General features: G+C 47.1%; 1 pseudogene; it reads left to right on the forward strand.

Moving 5' to 3' along the window:
* The first annotated feature begins 5,584 nt into the window (after positions 1 to 5,584).
* LOC136471218 (transcription factor IBH1-like 1) lies at positions 5,585 to 6,186 on the forward strand (annotated as a pseudogene).
* The last annotated feature ends 13,515 nt before the right edge of the window (positions 6,187 to 19,701 follow it).

Consider the following 19,701-nt stretch of genomic DNA (forward strand, 5'->3'; position numbering starts at 1 on the left):
GCAATTAAGTTTTAGAAAAGACTATTCACCCCCCCTCTAGTCGCCATCTCGACCCTTCACAGTCTGAACTTCATCTAACTGGTGGAGGTGATCCATCAAGCAATGTGTGGTACTTGGACAATGGAGCAAGCAACCACATGACTGGTGATCACAAGAAATTTAGAGATCTGAACAGTGCTATTTCTGGCAAGGTAAGATTTGGGGATGGTTCTACAATAGAAATCGTGGGTAAAGGTACTGTAGTGTTCCAAGGGAAGAAGGGTGATCAATGGGTGTTATCTGATGTCTACTACATTCCAAAGTTAAGAAGCAATTTAATCAGTCTAGGTCAGTTAACTGAGCTAGGACACAGAGTTATGCTTGATGAAAATGTGCTAGAAGTTTCAGAGAAACATCCTGATAGATTGATCATGAGTGTACCTAGGACACATAATAGACTTTACAAGATTGAGCTTGAAACTATAAAACCTAAAAGCTTACTAGCATGCATTGATGATTTGGCTTGGCTCTAGCATGGGAGGTTAGGCCATGTGAATTTCAGATATTTGAAACAGCTGGTTAGTAAGAAAATGGTAGTTGGGGTGCCTGAGATCAGTCATCCTGAACAAGTTTGTAGTGATTGCATTTCAGCAAAACAAACTAGGAGTCCATTTCCTAAGGCCTCACAGTGGCAGTCAACTGAGAAGCTTATGCTGGTTCATGTTGACCTGTGTGGGCCTATATCACCAGAGATAGTAGGAGGAAACAAATATTTTATGCTGTTGGTTGATGACCATTCTAGGTGGATGCAAGCTTACATGTTGCAGAGCAAGGATCAAACTTGTGATGTATTTGTCAAGTATAAAGCAAAGGTAGAGAATTTCACTGGGTGTAAGGTGAAAGTTCTTAGATCTGACAGGGGTGGGGAATTTCTATCAGGTGTTTTGGCAAAGGTTTGTGAACAAGCTGGGATCAAAAGGCAGCTCACAGCACCTTACACTCCTCAACAAAATAGAGTGGTGGAGAGGAGGAACAGGTCTGTGATGGAGATGGCTAGGGCTCTACTTAAGAGCATGAAAATACCAGGGAGGTATTGGGGAGAAGCTGTCAGGCAAGCAGTTTATCTGCTGAATAGGTTGCCAACCAAGAAGCTAGGTGACATGACTCCATATGAGGCTTTGACAGGGAGAAAGCCTAATTTAGGTCATTTGAGAGTGTTTGGGTGTGTTGGTCACACAAAAATATCAACACCTCATCTGAAGAAACTTGATGATAGAAGTGAGCAGTTGGTTTATTTTGGGGTTGAAGAAGGAAGCAAAGCACATAGAATGTATGACCCTAAAAACAACAAGATTGTTGTCAGTAGGGATGTTGTGTTTGAAGAAAAGAAAGTGTGGAACTAGGAATCAGCTATGGGTCAAAATGTGTCTAGTGAAGTCATAGTTGAAAATGATTTTGAATATGACTATGTTGACTTTGGTGTCAATGATGTAGTAGCACAGGAAGAAGAGGCAGATGAGGCAGGTGTCAGTGTTGATAGTGGAGTTGAATTAGCACAGTCACCTGCACAACAAGGAGAACAGATTGTTTAAGAGCCTATTGATTTTAGTGTTGGCATGGTGACACCACAACATAGTGCTGTTCATGGAGACAATTCCACTCCTACTTCAACTGATGATAGTGGTCCCATTAGATTCAGAAACTTAGGAGAAATATATGATGATACCTCAGAAATAGAGTTGATGGACTCTGATGTGGAAGCATTGTTGGTGGAGACAGGAGAACCAACTGGATATGCAGAAGCTGCTAGTCATCAAGAGTAGATTGAAGCAATGGATAGAGAGATGGAATCCATTGAAAAGAACAGGACATGTGAACTGGTCAAGTTACCTATGGGAAAGAAACCCATTGGTCTCAAGTGGGTTTATAAGTTGAAAAGGAATTCAAATGGTGAGGTGGTGAAGTACAAGGCTAGGCTAGTTGCAAAGGGTTATGTGCAGAAGTATGGCATTGACTTTGAGGAGGTGTTTGCTCCTGTTGCCAGACTAGATACAGTCAGAACTGTGCTTGCATTTGTAGCTAACAATGGCTGGAAGATTCATCATCTTGATGTGAAATCTGCATTCTTACATGGAGATCTAGAGGAAGAAGTTTATGTGTCACAGCCTAAAGGGTATGAAGTGAAAGGTAAAGAGAATGAGGAATTCAGGTTGAGCAAAGCTCTCTATGGTCTCAAGCAAGCTCCTAGGGCTTGGAATATCAAACTTGATAAAAGCCTAAGGAAGCTGAATTTCAGAAGATGTCTAAGTGAACAGGCAGTGTATAACAGGGGTACTGGTGTTGATGCAATCATTTTGGGTGTCTATGTAGATGACCTAATCGTGACTGGAGGAAATCTAGATGAGATCAACCTGTTCAAGAGACAAATGATGAATGAATTTGAAATGACTGATTTGGGGCTGCTAAGCTACTACCTTGGGATTGAGGTGGAGCAGAGGGAAGATTTCATCACTGTGAAACAGAGTGGATATGATAGAAAGGTGTTGGATCAATTTGGTATAAGTGACTGTAACTCAACTAAATTCCCAATGGAACCCGGATGCAAGCTTAATGCTGACAAAGGTGGACAACCAGTGGACTCAACAGAGTATAGAAGCATGATTGGGTGCCTAAGATACTTACTACACAGTAGGCCTGATCTGTCTTACTCTGTGGGAGTTGCTAGCAGGTTCATGGAAAACCCCACAGTGATGCATGCCAAAGCTGTAAAATAGATCTTGAGATACTTGAAAGGCACAGTGGACTTTGGGCTGGTGTATGTCCAAGGTGGGAGTACAGACAAGCTCATTGGCTACTCTGATAGTGATCATGGGGGTGATACAGTGGAGAGAAGAAGCACTGGAGGAATGGCATTCTATTTGAATGAGAACTTGATCACTTGGAGCTCTCAGAAACAAAAAACAGTGTCACTTTCTTCTTGTGAATCAGAGTTTATGGCAGCCACTGCAGCAGCCAAGCAAGCACTATGGCTTAGAAACTTGATCAGTGAGATTACAAAGCAAGATCCTAAGCCTGTTACTTTATTTGTGGACAACAATTCAGCAATAGCCCTCATGAAAAATCCAGTGTTTCATGGGAGGAGTAAGCACATTGATTTGAAGTATCACTTCATTAGAGAATGTGTTGAAAGAGGGCAGATTGTGGTGAAGAGGGTGGGAACTGAGGAGCAGAAAGCAGATATTCTGACCAAGGCCATGCCTGCTGTGAAGCTGTCAGCCATGAGCCATCTGATTGGGATCAGAAACCTCAGTGTGCCTCAGGCTTAGGGGGGAACTTGTCGGTGTAATCCTAGTCACACTGATTGGGAACACCTGGAGCAGCGACGTGGCATGGAGCAGTTGGTCAAGCAACGCGCCAAGACTCAGTTTGAATCAAGGTGCAGTGGGAGGCTAGCGGTGACCGCGCCCACGACACTGCAGTTATCTGCATAGTGTATTTTTAGTCATGTTCAGAGTGTGTTTAAGCAGTTGTTGCTTTTGTAATCGTGTGCATTAGCTACGGTATAAGTAGCTGGGTCATTGAGGTGTCGAGTGATGCATTGTAAAAGTTGGTTAGGCTCAGTGTGTTGAAAACCATCAAAGCGAAAAGGGGCGCTGTCACCCTGTTGCCATCATGGCGGTTGCCCATCTGTTCTTCGTGTTCATCAATTCCTTTCATTCGATCCAGCCACATACAGTGCGTGATTAAGATCCGTGACTATCAGCCGCAGTCACCCATAGGCTCTGCTCCTACGCCGCACGCGCTGACCAGCTCTGTTGCCCGGCCGTGCTCGGGTCCACAAGTACTAGAACGACGGCGGTGGCGATCCCACACGTGATCGCTGTGCTCGCCCATAGGCTCTGCTCATGCTGTGCTCGCTACGCCAGCTCATGGCGCGCTGCTTGGACCCCGAGCGCGCTGGCGCGCTGGCCTCCCCCGGCACCGTCGTGGGCAGTGCTCTGCTCGCAGGCGCGGTGGCTGCTCCGACAGCGCGTGCCCTTGCCTCCGTGCTCGCCAGACTCCGCCCTCACGAGCTGCGGCACCCCGACGGCATGAGCGCCACGAAGGCGGCCTCCCGACGCGCCGTCTCGCCTAACGACATGCCGAGGAGGCCGAGCTCGTTGAGGATGCAGGCAAGCATGGGCAGCGCTGTCATCGAGAGCGCGGCGCTGACGAACACGTAGAGCGGGAGGAAGGCCACGAGGGCAAGGGCACGTGTGCACCTTCCTTCTGATTTCCTTCCCGTCATGTGAGCTACAGCTCCCTCCAAAGACAGGTCAATGCCATTTGGACAGCCACATCAGATTAAAAACATAAACGAAAGGATATGAATTAGAAGTGCATCATTTAAAAAGTTTATGAACCAAAAAAATTATTTTTATAGTTGATGGATCTAAATGAAACATAGATAAAAGTTAATGGACCAATGATACATTCAACTAAAAAAAAGGCTATGTCTCAACAATATAATCTCACTCAATGCATCTACTCGAGGTGTCTTGAATTTACCGTAAGATCTAGCTCCAGTGCAAGCTACGTTTAATTTACAGTCTGGGGGCATGGGCATGGGCATGCAGCTAACTGCGAGTTTCTGAAACTCGGTAGGCTAATAAGGCGTTGCTGACAAATAACACAGAGCTGAGATCGCTGAACATGCATGCATGCGTGTTGGATGGAATGGGAGGGACGGCAGCACAGCACATAACATGCATGCCAACGAATCTACGTTCTCGCTTCATAACTCGCAAGGTTGCCAACTCGGGGTGGAGCAGCATGTGCCGCCATGTGCGCCTTGCCTGATTGCCTCCTCTTCTCGTCTCATGCTCATGGGGAGCCCGGCGCGGACCCCACTCCCTAGCCTCTCTCTCACGCTCCTCTCTTTTCACTGCATGATCTCTCTCAAATATGCATGGGGGATACCAGCTAGCTCTAGCTGTTGATATTCACAACTATTTAAGTACTATTTTCCTTGCATTGTACATTTGTACTTGTGATTGTACTTTGAGATGATCATGTGACATGTGAGGTACATATATATACATACATATACATACGGAGCATGCAATAGAAAATCCCATGGAATAACACAACACAACACTATATACCTTGTACTTTGCAGCCCCTCAACCACATGCTTAATTCTGAGCTGTCAATTGTTACACACTGTATTGTTTTCTTTCTGCTAACCACCTATACAGCTAGCTAGCTAGCTAGCACACACTGTTTTCAACTAGTACTCCTAACTCTTAGCTTCAACCTTCAAAATGAGACCTTTCAGTCGCATGCAACTGTACAACAATGGAGCATGTGCCATGATCAGAAAAGCGAGAAGAGATGCATGCAAGCTTAGCTATCGAGGACCACAAAATGGTGGGAATGCATGCTAGCTCACACCACATGCAGGATGCAACTCCGTTCCTCATGGAGATCAGATGTATATATACATCGATCCACAAGCACACACACTCTCTCTCTATATATATATCTCAAACACACACACACACACACAGATTCTCCATTGCTTCCTACACGACCTGGCTCTTACTTTTCCAGCTCAATCAACGCAATGCGAGGCCCCAACACCAAGGCCTTCCAGCAAGGCTTCCTCGAGAACATGATCTTGAGTCTGCAAGCCTGCAGCGAATTCTGCATCTCATCCTCTGCCTCTGGGGGCGCCGCCATGATGCGTCTGCAGCAGAGGAAGTGCGCCATCAAGTCGTCGGCCGACATCGCCATGGCGACTGCCCGCGGCCGCGGAGCGCGGTGGCCGCAGCCCGCAGGCCGTCTTGGCTTCGAGTTCGTCGCCGTCTAGGAGGCTGAGCAAGCCGTCGTCGTCGCCGGGGAAGAAGAAGAACACGCGCGTGTGCAAGAAGATCGTGAGGCCGTGTCTCCACACATGGCGGAGATCAAGAGGTGGCACTGGCGGTGCCTTGTCGCTTGCAAGGACGAGGACGGCCATGATCGGTAGCAGGGAGATTGCAAGAAGGCTAGTGAGGAAGAGGACCAAGGTGCTGAGGAAGAGGACCAAGGTGCTGAGGAAGATGATACCTGGCGGCGAGCTGCTCGATGAGATCTCGCTGCTTCATGAGGCTGTGGACTACGTTGCTCATCTACACGCGCAAGTCGACGTCCTCAGGCGCATCTCAAATGCGGTGCAACGAGGTTGAGATCTTGTGTACCAGGTTAGTTTTCTGGGGTTTTTTTGTTTTGTTGTTGTTGTTTTTTCAATGAACTGATACAAAGGTGATCTATAATAGGCTTTGTATGAAATAAGCACGTTAATGAATTACAGGAATTCCTTTTATGTGTTTGCGGTAATGCTATAGACCGAGCGTCCGGGGTGATCGGGCGCACTATTCCACAGACCGCTCTGTGCTCGCACTTCACTTCCCCCGCTGCCTCCACCCACTCTCTCCCGCACTCACTCTGCCTACTCCCACACACTCGATCTCTCCTGCGCCGCTCCTCTGCCCGCTTTCCTGCCGGCTCTCCGGGCCGTCCCCGGGACGATGACACTGTGCACCGCGCTCGCAAGCTCGCTGTGCGCTCGCCTGCCCGTGCTCCCTTCCTCCCTCCGTCCCTCGCCCTCCGCGACCTCTATGCACCCCCACTCTCCCTGCAACCCTGCTCCTGCACCCCCACGGGAGACGAGGACGACAGCGACGGCTCCAACAAGGTAGCTCGCGGAGGGATCTAGATCTGAGGCCTGCTCCTCCTCCTCTGGATCTGGATCTGAGCCCTCCTCCTCCTTCTCCTCCTCCTCCTCTGGATCTAAGGGATGCGGCGGTGGCTAGGGTTCCGGCGAGCTCTCGGGGTCAGATCTCGCCGTGTTACATTGGTTTTTTTGGATGTTGCAACAGATGATTTTGAATGTTGCAATGAGACTTTTTTGCGTTGTTGCAACAAATGTTTTTGCGATGTTGCAGTACTACTGCTTGAGATGTTGCAGTACATTTTTTCGAATGTTGCAGCATAGTTTTTTGATGTTGCAGTACATATTTTTTCGATGTTGCAGTATATGTTTTTCGATGTTGCAGTACATGTTTTTTAATGTTGCACTACACATTTTTTTTGTTGCAGTAGATATTTTTCATTGTTGCGTCAGATTTTTTTCGATGGTGCAGTACATATTTTTCGTTTGTTACGGTAGATTTTTGTTGTTGTTGCAGTAGATATTTTTCGATGTTGCAGTGTATGTTTATCAATGTTGCACTATATATTTTTTTTCCGATGTTGCAGTTGGGGAAGGGGGGACAGGAGCGCATTGGGGAGCGGAGCTGTCGTCGGGGGGCATGACGCGGTGGGGGGTGCTCCTGCGGGGGCGAGGCAAACAGATGGGGATGGGGATGGGGATGGGGATGGCGATGGAGATGGGGACTGAGGCGTGAGGTGTGGACGTGCCGGGCGTGCACGGGGGCATCCCGATGGAAACGGGCTCGGTTGCGGGCGATGGGGACGAGGTTGGGGATGGGGACGAGGTTGCTGGTTGTGGACGGGGGGAGGGGGGCATCCAGGAGCAGCAGCGCGAGCGTCCGACGCTAGCGCCCGAATCGGACGTCCGGGTGCTAGCAATTCCCGTGTGTTTTTTGCCCCTCAGCATGCAGAGGTCTTTGAAAGGGCAGTTCAATTTGCAGGAAAAGAACAATGGTTGATAGATTGTACTATCAGTTTTCCCTCAACATGCTGCAAGTTGATTCGACTCAGTAGAGAGAATATACAATGCCCCAGACCAGAATGTGGAAATGATGAAGTGTACATCGAGTATCTTGTAGTCTGCGGATAGGAGTCAGACAGAGAGGATTGTATAGATAACTTGTAAGGAAGTAACCTTGTGCCGATCGATGGTAAAGCTTTGGCTGCAGTATCTCTCTAGCTATTGCTAGCATTTGTTGTCTCAATATATATATATATATATATATATATATATATATATATATATATATATATATATATATATATATATATATATATATATATATATATATATATATATATATATATATATAGAGAGAGAGAGAGAGAGAGAGAGAGAGAGAGAGAGAGAGAGAGAGAGACACACACACAAGGGGGATTCCTAGTCTTGATTCTTGAATCATTCTTACAAAATGCAAACTAACAACTCGTGTACTCCATCCCTTGTCTTTTAACCTTTATATATATAATGCTTTAGTCATCAGACTTATACTCGTGAAATCAAAATATGTTTACCTGAAATGAAACCTAAATAAAATAATAAAAATCAGGAGACAACCTTTACAACATCATCAGAAGATCTGCTTCTGCTTTTGACATAACTTGAGTTCCATACTGCTGAATTCCTTATTATGTTACATTGGTCAACGAAACCAAGAAGACAACTACCAAGTACCAACAGCTGTAACTATGTATCTTTTCTTAAAAAAAACAAGTTACAATTGGAACTATCTTATTCAGCAGGCATGTCGAAAGAGAACCAAGATCAAGCATCATATCTACCTGAATTTTTACTGATGTTACTTGCTATATGTTAATGAACTGATACACTATAGCTCAAAGTGTAGCGCTGAAGAGAGTGAGAGACTGAGAGCTCTGCATGTACTCCCTCAATTCCAAATTCTAAGTCGTTCTGTCAGGCGCAAGAAGATTGTGATGCGGTGTTTCCACACTAGGAGACCGAGAATGGAAGGAACTGGTGCTTCATTCCCTTAGAAGAACGAAGGCAATTGCGGTGGGATGTATCATATATAGCAAGATGCCAAGAAAGGCCGGTGAGGAAGAAGACCAAGGTGAGCTTCATGAACCGGGCTTCGTTTGGCTGGTTTTATTGCACACACGACACACCTACACGCTACACGTGCAAGTTGACGTGCTCCGCCGCATCTAAAAAATAGGTGCAAAAGAAAATAGATAGGTCGGGTGAAATGAGAATAGTGAGTGCATCAGGAGTGTATAATAACCCTTGATGATCAAAAGAAGAAGAAGAAGAGAGGACTGTATAAGGCCCCTGCTGGGCTGGTGGGCCGACTGGTTAACGAACCTTCTCCTTTCCCAACATCGCATGTTTTCGGCCCACACAGCAGGAATTTTGTTTTGGCTCGCATGGGACCTGATCGGCCAGTAGCACTACCCCGCCAAAGCCTTTCCTCTCTTGCTTTATATTATGGGCCTTTGGCGAGAAAAAAAGGTTCCCAATGTTGCGCTTGAGAAGTGATGATACCTAAGCGGACATCTGATCCAACTTTACTATCGTAATAGGAGGCCTGATCTATAAGAGGTCTAACGTGTCGGCCCAGCAAGTCCATCAATGCATCTAAAATTGGGCTTTTAAGGATTGGGTGTCTCACATGGTAGCCAAATCAATATATGGGCTAATCTGGCTTAGTGTTTTGTTGATGGGTCAAAAAACCCGCCACTTGATAGGCTAAAAAAAAAATTCAATCCTCGCATCAAGACATTTTTGGGGGCCCTTATATGATGAATTATAAATGGAAGGCCCTTATGCGGCGTGATTTTAATTTACCACTTATATGATAAATTATAAATACAAGAAAATGTCACATTTTAGATGAAAAAATGTATAAAAAATATTATTGTTTTTTCATCCATTTTGATGAAGATATTCAGAACGACATCTTTTCAAAGCTTTGCTCGCCAACCGGGTCATCACCCTAGTATTCTCATGTCGTAGTAACACCCAAAACCACATACAACATGTCCTTGAAGTATTGCATGAAGTATATTTTATTTTCTCAAAACAAGATCATTGGGCAAATAACAAATTTCGCAAGAAAGAGTTACGTCCCACAAAAAATATTTCCACAGACATCCCTAATTAATAAATAGTAGCCGGCTAACGTTTTAGCCAATAGGTGAATGATATGATACTCCCATCCAAGTGGTGCCCAAAAAGAATAGTAGAAGAAACCAAATTGTACCCCTGTGGCAGGCCCAATACAAAATATTACATCTATTTAATCGATTCTACTTGTTATACCAAAGGTTCTAGACATACATATGACGAGTTGATTTCTCCTAAAATCTACAACCAAAAACAAGAACAAGTTGATTAGGACGAATCACCCAAAATTAAACTTGAACAACAAAAATAAAAAGAACGGACAAGGAAGAAACCCAGTTGATTTAGCGAATCACCTATGTAAATACTGCATCTTCATCGCGGAGCTCCCAGAGTAATGGGTTTATTTCAACCACTTCTCCTTCCACTATATCTCATCCTCGTTCCACTCCAAGTCTCGTGTTGTTGTCCCTGTTAAGAATTCTCAATTAGTTGATATAATGGGCTCATACCACATATGCTCTGAAGGCTTTATCTATACTAGCAAACATGCTTGTGCGTTGCAACGGATATATATAAATTATTATACAGTTACTTGGACGATTTACGACTCGAAGATTTATTCAATGATCGCGTGTTCAAATCCAATTCATCTCGGATCAAACTCCATGTCATGCCAAGAAAGGATTAGCTTGTTAATTCGCTCATACTGAATTACTGATGTTGCGTGTAATATGAACAATGTCATTAGTTCAGAACATGTACAAGACGCCTTTTCTTCCTTTTCATTTAAGACCAAATGGCAGCATGTTGCAATTGTTAAACGTTTACAAAGTACTTGGAGGATACAGTACACTCTTGCAAGATAAATAACCATGCATGCACTACCGGATTCAGCTTCTTTGTCAAGTGCCTCAGGCACTCGGCAAAGGCCAATATACACTCGGCAAAGAGCGCTCGGTAAACAGTTTATCGGCAAAGATCTCTTTACCGAGTGCACTTTATCGGGCACTCGACAAAGCCTTTGTCGAGTGCTAATCTGACACTCGGAAAAGAAAAGTCGCCATGACGGTGAGCGCCACCGTGACGGCGGCTTTGCCGAGTGTCAAGGTCAAGCACTCGGTAAAGGTCGCCGCTTTGCCGAGCACCATTGACTCAGACACTCGGCAAAGATGGCCACTGTGCCGAGTGCCACCGGCAAGACACTCGGCAAAGGTAGCCTATTTGTCGAGTGTCCTGTCAAGACACTCGGCAAACAGGAGACCTTTGCCGAGTGCCTGGCCCGCGGCACTCGGCAAATCTATGATGTTTGCCGAGTGCAATGACCTTTGCACTCGGCAAAGCATGTTCCCAGGTAGTCACTTTCCCGAGTGTCATGGCCATTGCACTCGGCAAAGTGACTGAAAACAACCTTTTTATTTGTTTTTTACATCCCATCCAAACAAACAGAAGATATATATAACAAACATCACCAACATCACATATTTATCATCAACAGCACATATATATCACCAACACCACATATATATCCCAAACGTCACATATATATCACAAACGTCATATGTCTCACAATATATCACAAATAAGTTCACAAGTAATCCAAGTGCTCCATCATCTACAACCACAATTGCAAATAGAAGTACCATTAACAACCACAAGAATCTTAACCAGATGGCCAATGGGACTGATTTGGTGAAGGATTCACTGAAGCATGAGGACCGCTCGATGCCGCGTGATTGATTCTGCATAAAGGAGAAGAGATTGCACGTGTGAGACAAGATAAATATATACCATACATGAATAAAACTTTTATACTTCACTAGGTTTGACCGTAAGCATGAACATACAAACTAAAACATTTATACTCACATGAGTAGAATGGTGAGGAGGTGGAGGTGGAGGTGGAGCGAATAGCGAAGGTGCTGGAACTATACCCGTAGCGGCGCCAAAACTTTACATGTACTGAAGAATCTCCGCCATCTTCCACCGCTCGGCCTCCCGCTCGGCCTCCACCCTCTCCATCTTCGCCTGCATCTGCTCCCGTATCCTCATCTCTTGTTTCAGCTAGGCCTACAATATATTCACCCCAATGTTACAATAATGCAAAGGAAAGGTATAAAAAACCAATGAACGACGAATAAACCAGGAATAACCCCGAGTGCCTCCACCTGGTGGTGTGAAGTGTCCTGCCGAGGTCGTATGGCTAGGCTCGTGCTCGTGCTGCTTGCTCGAATCTGGGAGAAATTGGGAGTAGCGGCCAAGTCAATTGTGTCGTCACCAATCTAGTACCGCCTATGCTTCTTGCCTCCTCCCACCCTCATGACGACTTCTCCATCAAGGTCCTCGGTGCTTGGATCATACTCTGGCCCATGGACCTCCCTTGCCATCGATGTGTACTCACTGAGGCGATTGTGGACAGTCGCATTGCTGTACATCTCGGGCCTATCCTCTGGGTTGTAGTCGACGTCGGACGTCGCCTTGCCCTTGTGGGCCATAGCAAATGCCTTGAAGATGGAGCAAGGTTGGCCACCATGTGACGTCGACTGCGAGAAAAACAACAAGATGATTAGAAATCATGCAGAATTGAGCATTAGAATAAATAAATGAATTCGCGTACCCATGTTTCTGCGTATCCGCTGAGGCTACGGCTGCCTTGATGGTGTGCTACACTTGGTGTCGGGTTCATAAACCTGGGGTCTCTCGAGGACCGGCTTCCACGCCCTGGCTCGGTCCAGAAAAACAACATATAGTTCATGGGCCGGCCCAAGGGTCTAAAACACAACGGGTCGGAAGGGCAGTCCGGTCGCCGACCGGAAGGTCTACCCAAAAGAACAAGTGCCTATTCATCAGCTTCTTCGGCCCACCTCTCCGACCAAAGCACTCACTTCAAGCACCAGCCGTCTCCAAGCGGTCTCTCCAATTGGAAGGCCTAGCCCAAAATGCTGCTTCCTACTCTGACCCCGCGACTCTGACCCCGTGACCGGGGCTCGTGGGAACCCTGCTCACCGCTCTTCTTTGACCGACGCACTGAGAGCCGACTAGAGCCATCCGACCGAGGGCACCCCATTCGAAAGGAACCAGAAGATATGCGGAGAAAAACAAGACATGACTCATAAGTCAAAACCACTATACTAGAGACCATACCCTGCACAAAATAGTACTCTGTAGCCACCCTAACATAAAGTATTGTAGGGGCCACTAAAAACTCTCATATGGTAAGCCCCCCATGTGTCTCTGGACATCGGTCACAGTATGGGCTCTAGGATTTGCCATACCAGGTGAACATAGCGTGGCTCCTCACATGCCGCTAGGCATCAAGAAGTATTTGTAGGTACCAGCATCCATCCATCCTAAAGAAGATAGCTCGACCTCCCATGCGCAGCTGATATTCTATAGCGACATCAACAGTGTTGGGGGCGCCCACCATTATCTAGTCTTCATCAGCGTGGGCAACAAGGCTTAGAAACATCCATACTCTCTCCCTCTTGCTTGTAAAGCCATCCCCTTCATCTATAAAAGGGGATGTGCTCCCTCCTACAGGGGAACAGACTTCTTCAAGTTCAAACTCACTAGATCAATAGCTCACAACCGTAGGACCTCCAAGTTCTGACCGCAACCCTTTCGATCGGAGCCGACCGGACCTCTTGAACACCTCTCCTTTCTCCTTCTCGTTTGTAACCCCACTACAGACTTTGAGCACCTGGGCTCAGGAATAAAGTCACCGACCGACCCCGACTGGACGTAGGACACGTTGCCTGAACCAGTATAAATCCTATGTCATTGAGTGCTAGGCCACCTCCGATCACAACGTAGAGCAAAACTACAAATATTTACTAGTTGGTCACTTTCTACACCGACAGTTGGCGCCGTCTGTGGGGAAGACACTATATGTTCAACACTTTTTGGTCATCGGATGGCCTACCTTTCCACTAACCTTGCCGTAATGGGCTCGGGCGATACGATTTGCTTCGGCTCGCTTGAGGTTCCCGCACTCTTGCCCGCCGGGATGCGGGTTCCACCCGTCTTTGAGGCATCCCAGGCCTTCCGCTTCGGGAGCCTGGACTTCGTCACCGACTGGCTCGGCATACTCCACCTCCGTGAGAAGGCTCGCGACTCGGCACCCGTCGGAGGGACGTCCTCCATCGACTCCGGGACGCGTGACTTCGACGGTGTGACATCTGCGCTTCATTCCGAGCAAACTCTCTGCTCAAACCCCACTGTAAGTAATATGCATACTACTACTCGCTCTTTATTTACTATCTCTCACCAATCACCCAAAGGGAATGTACCGCCCATGCCACAAACATCGTACGATCAGTTCCCCTATGGCCTCACGTCCTTCGTGGATGCATACGCTCAGGGGCTCCAAAGGATGCTAGCGCCATCCCCCCTCACATCTGAGTTCGTGGGAATGGCGGGCTGCATTCCTGCCACTTCCCATGAACTCCTGGATGGTGATGGCGAGAGCGATGGTTCTAGCATCGGTGACATGGCACCCCACCACTGTCCGTCCTAGGAGTGCGCTATGGCGGACGCTCCAAGACAACCGCTGATGGTTGCGGAGTCTATGTAAACTCACACCCCTCTGGACCCACATGCGAAGGCCCTCACGTCTGCGCAAGTGCACACCGAGGAATTACGACAATGGTGGCAGAGCCAGCCGCCGCCTACGCCAACATGGTCGGCGCGGCACGTTGCGCCCCATGCGTGTGGCCTAGCGGATGGCGCCCGGGGTCGCACTCGTCAAGTCCAGCATGACATCATGAACAAGGGGAACGATGTTCCACAATTCACTCGGGCCGGCCAGAATATCGCTGCCACAGCAATGCTTCTCCACGGTGTTCCTAAGCCCGTCAACCCTCAGGAGCGGGCAGTCTACCAGAACCTCCGGGTTCTAGTAGAGGCTACCGCCATCCAATAGGCGGAAAGCTCCACATCATGACAATGACCCACGCCCTCTCTCCCCATCAAGGGGATGGGCATGCGCTGGCCGGATTGATCCGTTCGCTCTTCGCCACAACCGTTAGGCTTGGCTCGGGGTGCGGTAGCCACGCCCCGATCCGACCAAGCACCTGCTCCACACTGACGGCACCAGGATGCTCATAGCGTCATCAGCGACCAGCGTCGAGCCCAACACGACAACGACATCCGCCATACAGTAGCAGGCGACATGGATCCTAGCCGAACCATCGAGGGAAGCGGTGAAATGCGCCCTAGGTGCGGTCATTGGCTTGACGACCAGAGCCCTAGCCCTAAGGGCCTGGGGCCATGGGCCTTCAGCCGGCACATCCAGAGAGCACCGTTCCCACAGCGTTTCTAGCCTCCCACCAACATCACCAAATACACCGGGGAAACAAACCCAGGCATTTGGCTCGAAGACTTCCGGCTCACCTGTCGAGTCGGAGGAGTGGATGATGACTATTTCATCATCCAATATCTTCCCATTTGCATGGGGGAACATGTTCAGGGATGGCTCAAATTCCTTCCACACGACAGTATCTGTGATTAGGCAGACCTCAAGAGGGTCTTCATTGGGAATTTCTAGGGGACGTACGTCTGCCCGAGAAACTCCTAGGACCTCAAGAGCTGCCAGCAAGAGCCCAGCGAATCCCTATGGGATTACATCCGCAGGTTTTCCCAACAATGTAACTCCCTCCCTGATGTTGTTGACACAGTCATCATCAACGCTTTCCTCTCCGGGACAAACTATGAGTCCTTGATCCATAAGCTTGGCTGCCTAAAACCTTGCACCACCCGCGATCTGCTCGACATCGCCACCAACCACGCCTCTAGCGAGGAGGCGGTCGGAGTGGTCTTCAGTAGAGTCTAGGATAAAGGCAAGTCCAAGCGTGCAGATCTAGACAAAGGCCCCTCCACTTAGAGGGGCAAGAAGAACAGGAAGGATCGACATCGGTCGGATGGCACCGCATTGGTCGCAACAGCTGATCGCACACCAAGCAGCCCCAACTGGGACTGCCTGACCACTTCAACAAACTCATGGATGGTCCATGCCCCAATCATGCCTACCCCATCAAACACCTCTACAAGGAGTGCGAGCTCCTCAAACATTTTCTCTGATAGGTCAGCGTGCCAAAGGAGGGAGACGGCAAGGAGCCAGCAGCTAAGAGGGGTGGCACGGTAGGCAAGGACGGGGACGGTTTCCCTAAACCTAAGGAGTGCATCATGATCTTTGGCGGGTCTGACGCCATCTGGTCCAAACGCCAGCATAAGGTACGCTATAGGGAGGCATGCGCCACCAAAATGGCCATCCCCTCCTTTCTTAGTTGATCGGAATCCCCGATCACCTTTGATCAGAGGGACCATCCCTCCTACGTCACGAGACCAAGATGCTACCCGCTCATCATTGACCCCATCGTCCGTAAGAAGCGCCTCACCAAGGTGCTAATGGACGGGGGTAGTGGCCTCAACATCCTGTACGTTGACACCCTCGATGCCATGTGCATCCCCCGATCGGAACTCCGCCTAGTGGGCTCCCCCTTCCATGGGGTAATCCTAGGAGCGCAGGCATACCCACTTAGATAGATCGATCTGCCCGTCACGTTTGGCAGTCGGGCCAACTTCCGCTCGAAGGTCCTCACCTTTGAAGTGGTATACTTTTTGGGGTCCTACCATGCCATCTTGGGGTGACCATGCTATGCAAGATTCATGGCGATTCTCAACTACACCTACCTCAAGCTAAAGATGCCAGGACCAAACGGTGTCATCACAGTGAGTAGCGCCTTCTCACACGCCTTCGAGTGCGACCACGAGCACTATGAGCTCACCCCCACGGTCATCAACTCATCCGAGCTCCTACAACTCGAGGAGTCATCAACCCCAGCAGTCCCATACTACAACAAACCAACCTCCTTGATGGCCTTCCGCCCGCTTGAAAGCTCTAGTTTGGTTTTGGTGAATTGATGAAACCCTAAGTGCTAACCTAGTTTATCAAGTGATCATGAAATAGGTAGCACACTCCAAGTTGCGAAGCAGACAAAGATCATAGCATGATGATGATGATACCATGATCATTATCAAGTGCTTGGACATGGAAAGAAGAAAGAGAAAAACAAAAGGCTCAAGGCAAAGGTATAAACCATAGGAGCTATTTTGTTTTGGTGATCAAGACACTTAGAGAGTGTGATCACATTTATGTTTGATAGCCATACTATTAAGAGGGGTGAAACTCGTATCGGAATATGGTTATCAAAGTGCCACTAGATGCTCTAACTCATTACATATGCATTTAGGATCTAGTGGAGTGCTAACACCCTTGAAAATGTTTGTGAAAATATGCTAACATATGTGCACAAGGTGATACACTTGGTGGTTGGCACATTTGAGCAAGGGTGGAGAAGTTAGAAGTGAAAATGAGTAAGCGTCGCTGGTTATACAGTGACCGAACACTAGACCTCTGAGGGACCAGCGCGTCTAATCATGTGTAATAGTGTGATGCTAGCGTTGGTCAACTGATTAGACGCTGGGTCGCTCTATGACCGGATGCTGAAGGGCTACATCTAGTCATGTTGTCAGTCGGCACAGTGATTAGGGTTAAGCACCGGACGCTGAGCTATGTCCGGTCAGCAAAAACATGTTTTGGACCCTTACTGTAAACGACCGGACACTAAGGGTCCAGCGTTTGGTCAGCTCTATTGGAGCGTTCGGTCAACATGTCGACCGTTGAGATCAAACATTCACTGTTGAACATAGGAGACATGTGGCCGCCATCGGGCGACCGGACACTGAGGAGCAGCATCCGGTCAGTTGGACCAGAGCGTCCAGTGAGCCTATGTTATGCCTAGTGAAGGAGTATAACGACTCTATTTCATGGGGGCTTCTATTTAAGCCTCATGGTCGGTTGTAGCTCATAACCTTTGGCGATTTTCATTGACATAGCAACCTTGTGAGCTTAGCCAAAGCCCTCCCACTCATCTCCATGATTGATTCATCATTATAGTGAGATTGGGAGTGAATCCAAGTGTATTGCTTGAGTGATTGTATCTAGAGGCACTTGGTGTTCGTGTTTGCTATGGATTTCGCTTGTTACTCTTGGTGGTTGTCACCACCTAGATGGCTTGGAGCAGTGAGGATCATTGAGCAGAGGTTGATGATTGTCTCCGACTCCGATCGTGGTGATTATGAGGGGTTCTTGACCTTTCCTCGGTGGAGCGCCAAAAGGTACTCTAGTGGATTGCTCGTGGCTTGTGTGATTCTCATCTTATATTGGTTGTGTGGCACCCTATTGAGGGTTTGGCGTGTGAAGCCAATTAGCGCGTGAACCCAATTAGCGTGTGAAGCCAATTAGTGTGTGAAGCCAATTAGCGCGTGCAAAGGCTTACATTCTCAAAGAAAAGTTTGCAAGCTTCAAGATGAAGGATGATGAGAGTGTGCCGGAGATGTTCTATAGGCTTCAAGTGCTTATCAATGATCTCAAAGCACTTGGAGAAGAAGTAAAGGATAAGGACTTCTCCCATAAGTTCTTGAGATGCTTACCTTCAAGATTTGGTACATTAGTCACCATTCTAGTAAGAAGCGGTTTGGACACCATGACACCAAACCAAGTATTGAGAGATATAATGACCGATGATACTTATAGAGATGATGATGAGAAGAAAGAAAAGAAGGAGAAGAAAGATGAGAAGAAGGATGAGAAGAAGAAGAGTGTGGCATTCAAAGCCACATCATCCAAGGGCAAAGCAAAGCAAGAAACATCAAGTGAAGAAGATGAATCATGGGATGATGATGATGATGAGAAGATGGCTCTATTTGTCAAGAGATTTGGCAAGTTCATGGTAAAGAAGGGCTACCATGCTAGAAGAAAGAAGTCTTCATCCAAGAACAAAGAAGAGTCAAGAAGGTGCTTCAAGTGTGGAAGCAAAGATCATCTTGTTGCTCAATACCCATACAATAGTAACAATGATGATGACAACAAGAAGAACAAGAAGAAGGACAAGAAGGAAAAGAAAGAGAAGGACAAGATGGCCTTCAAAAAGAAGAAGGGTGGTTCATATGTAGTCACTTGGGATAGTGATGCTTCCTCAAGTGATGATGATGATGATAGTGATGATCACAAGACCACCAAGAAGAAGGTTCTTGCAAGCATTGCCATCAATGAGAAGCCTTCTCTCTTTGAATCTTCATCATGCTTTATGGCTAAGGCCACTAAGGTACAATCTTGTGATGATGAAAGTGATGAAGAACATGTTGATAATAATGAACATGAAAATGAAAATGATAGTGATAGTGATGATGATGAACCTACTAAGGATGAATTAATTGATATGCTAGAAGATGCTAGAGAACACTTTGATATCAAGAGAAGGGAATGCAAAAGCTTGCGTAAGGAACTAAAAGCCCTTAAGCAAGCCTTTGATGAGCTCAATGCATCTCATGAGAGGCTAAAGAAAGCCAATGAAAAGCTTGGCAAAGCTCACAAAAAGCTTGAAAAGGCTCATTCCTCTTTGCTTGATGAGCAAAATAAAAAGAAGCATGTTGAAACTTGCAATGTAGGTTTAACTTGTGATATAATTGATGAATCACTATCTATGCCTATCATTATTGCTCCTACTAACCCTTCTTGTAGCACTTCCACTTCTACCTCATCTAGTAGTGATGGTCTCACTTGTGATGCCTCACTAGTGGTTGAGAATGAGAATCCTAAGAAGGAGGTTAACAAGCTCACTCACACTTTGGCTAAGGTCTATGGTGGTGAGGACCGCTTGCTTATGTGCTTGGGTAGCCAAAGAGCTTCTCTCTACAAAGAGGGATTGTGCTATACCCCCAAGAAAGGCAAGTCGGCCTTTGCTCCTCACAAGACTAGTTTTGTGAAGAACAATGGTCGGTTTTACATTAGTTGCAAGCAAGTGGGTCATAAAGAGCATGAATGCACTAACAAGAGTAAAAATGAT

The sequence above is a fragment of the Miscanthus floridulus genome, chromosome 8 (genome assembly GCF_019320115.1).
Source record: "Miscanthus floridulus cultivar M001 chromosome 8, ASM1932011v1, whole genome shotgun sequence".
NCBI classification, from domain to species: Eukaryota; Viridiplantae; Streptophyta; class Magnoliopsida; order Poales; family Poaceae; genus Miscanthus; species Miscanthus floridulus.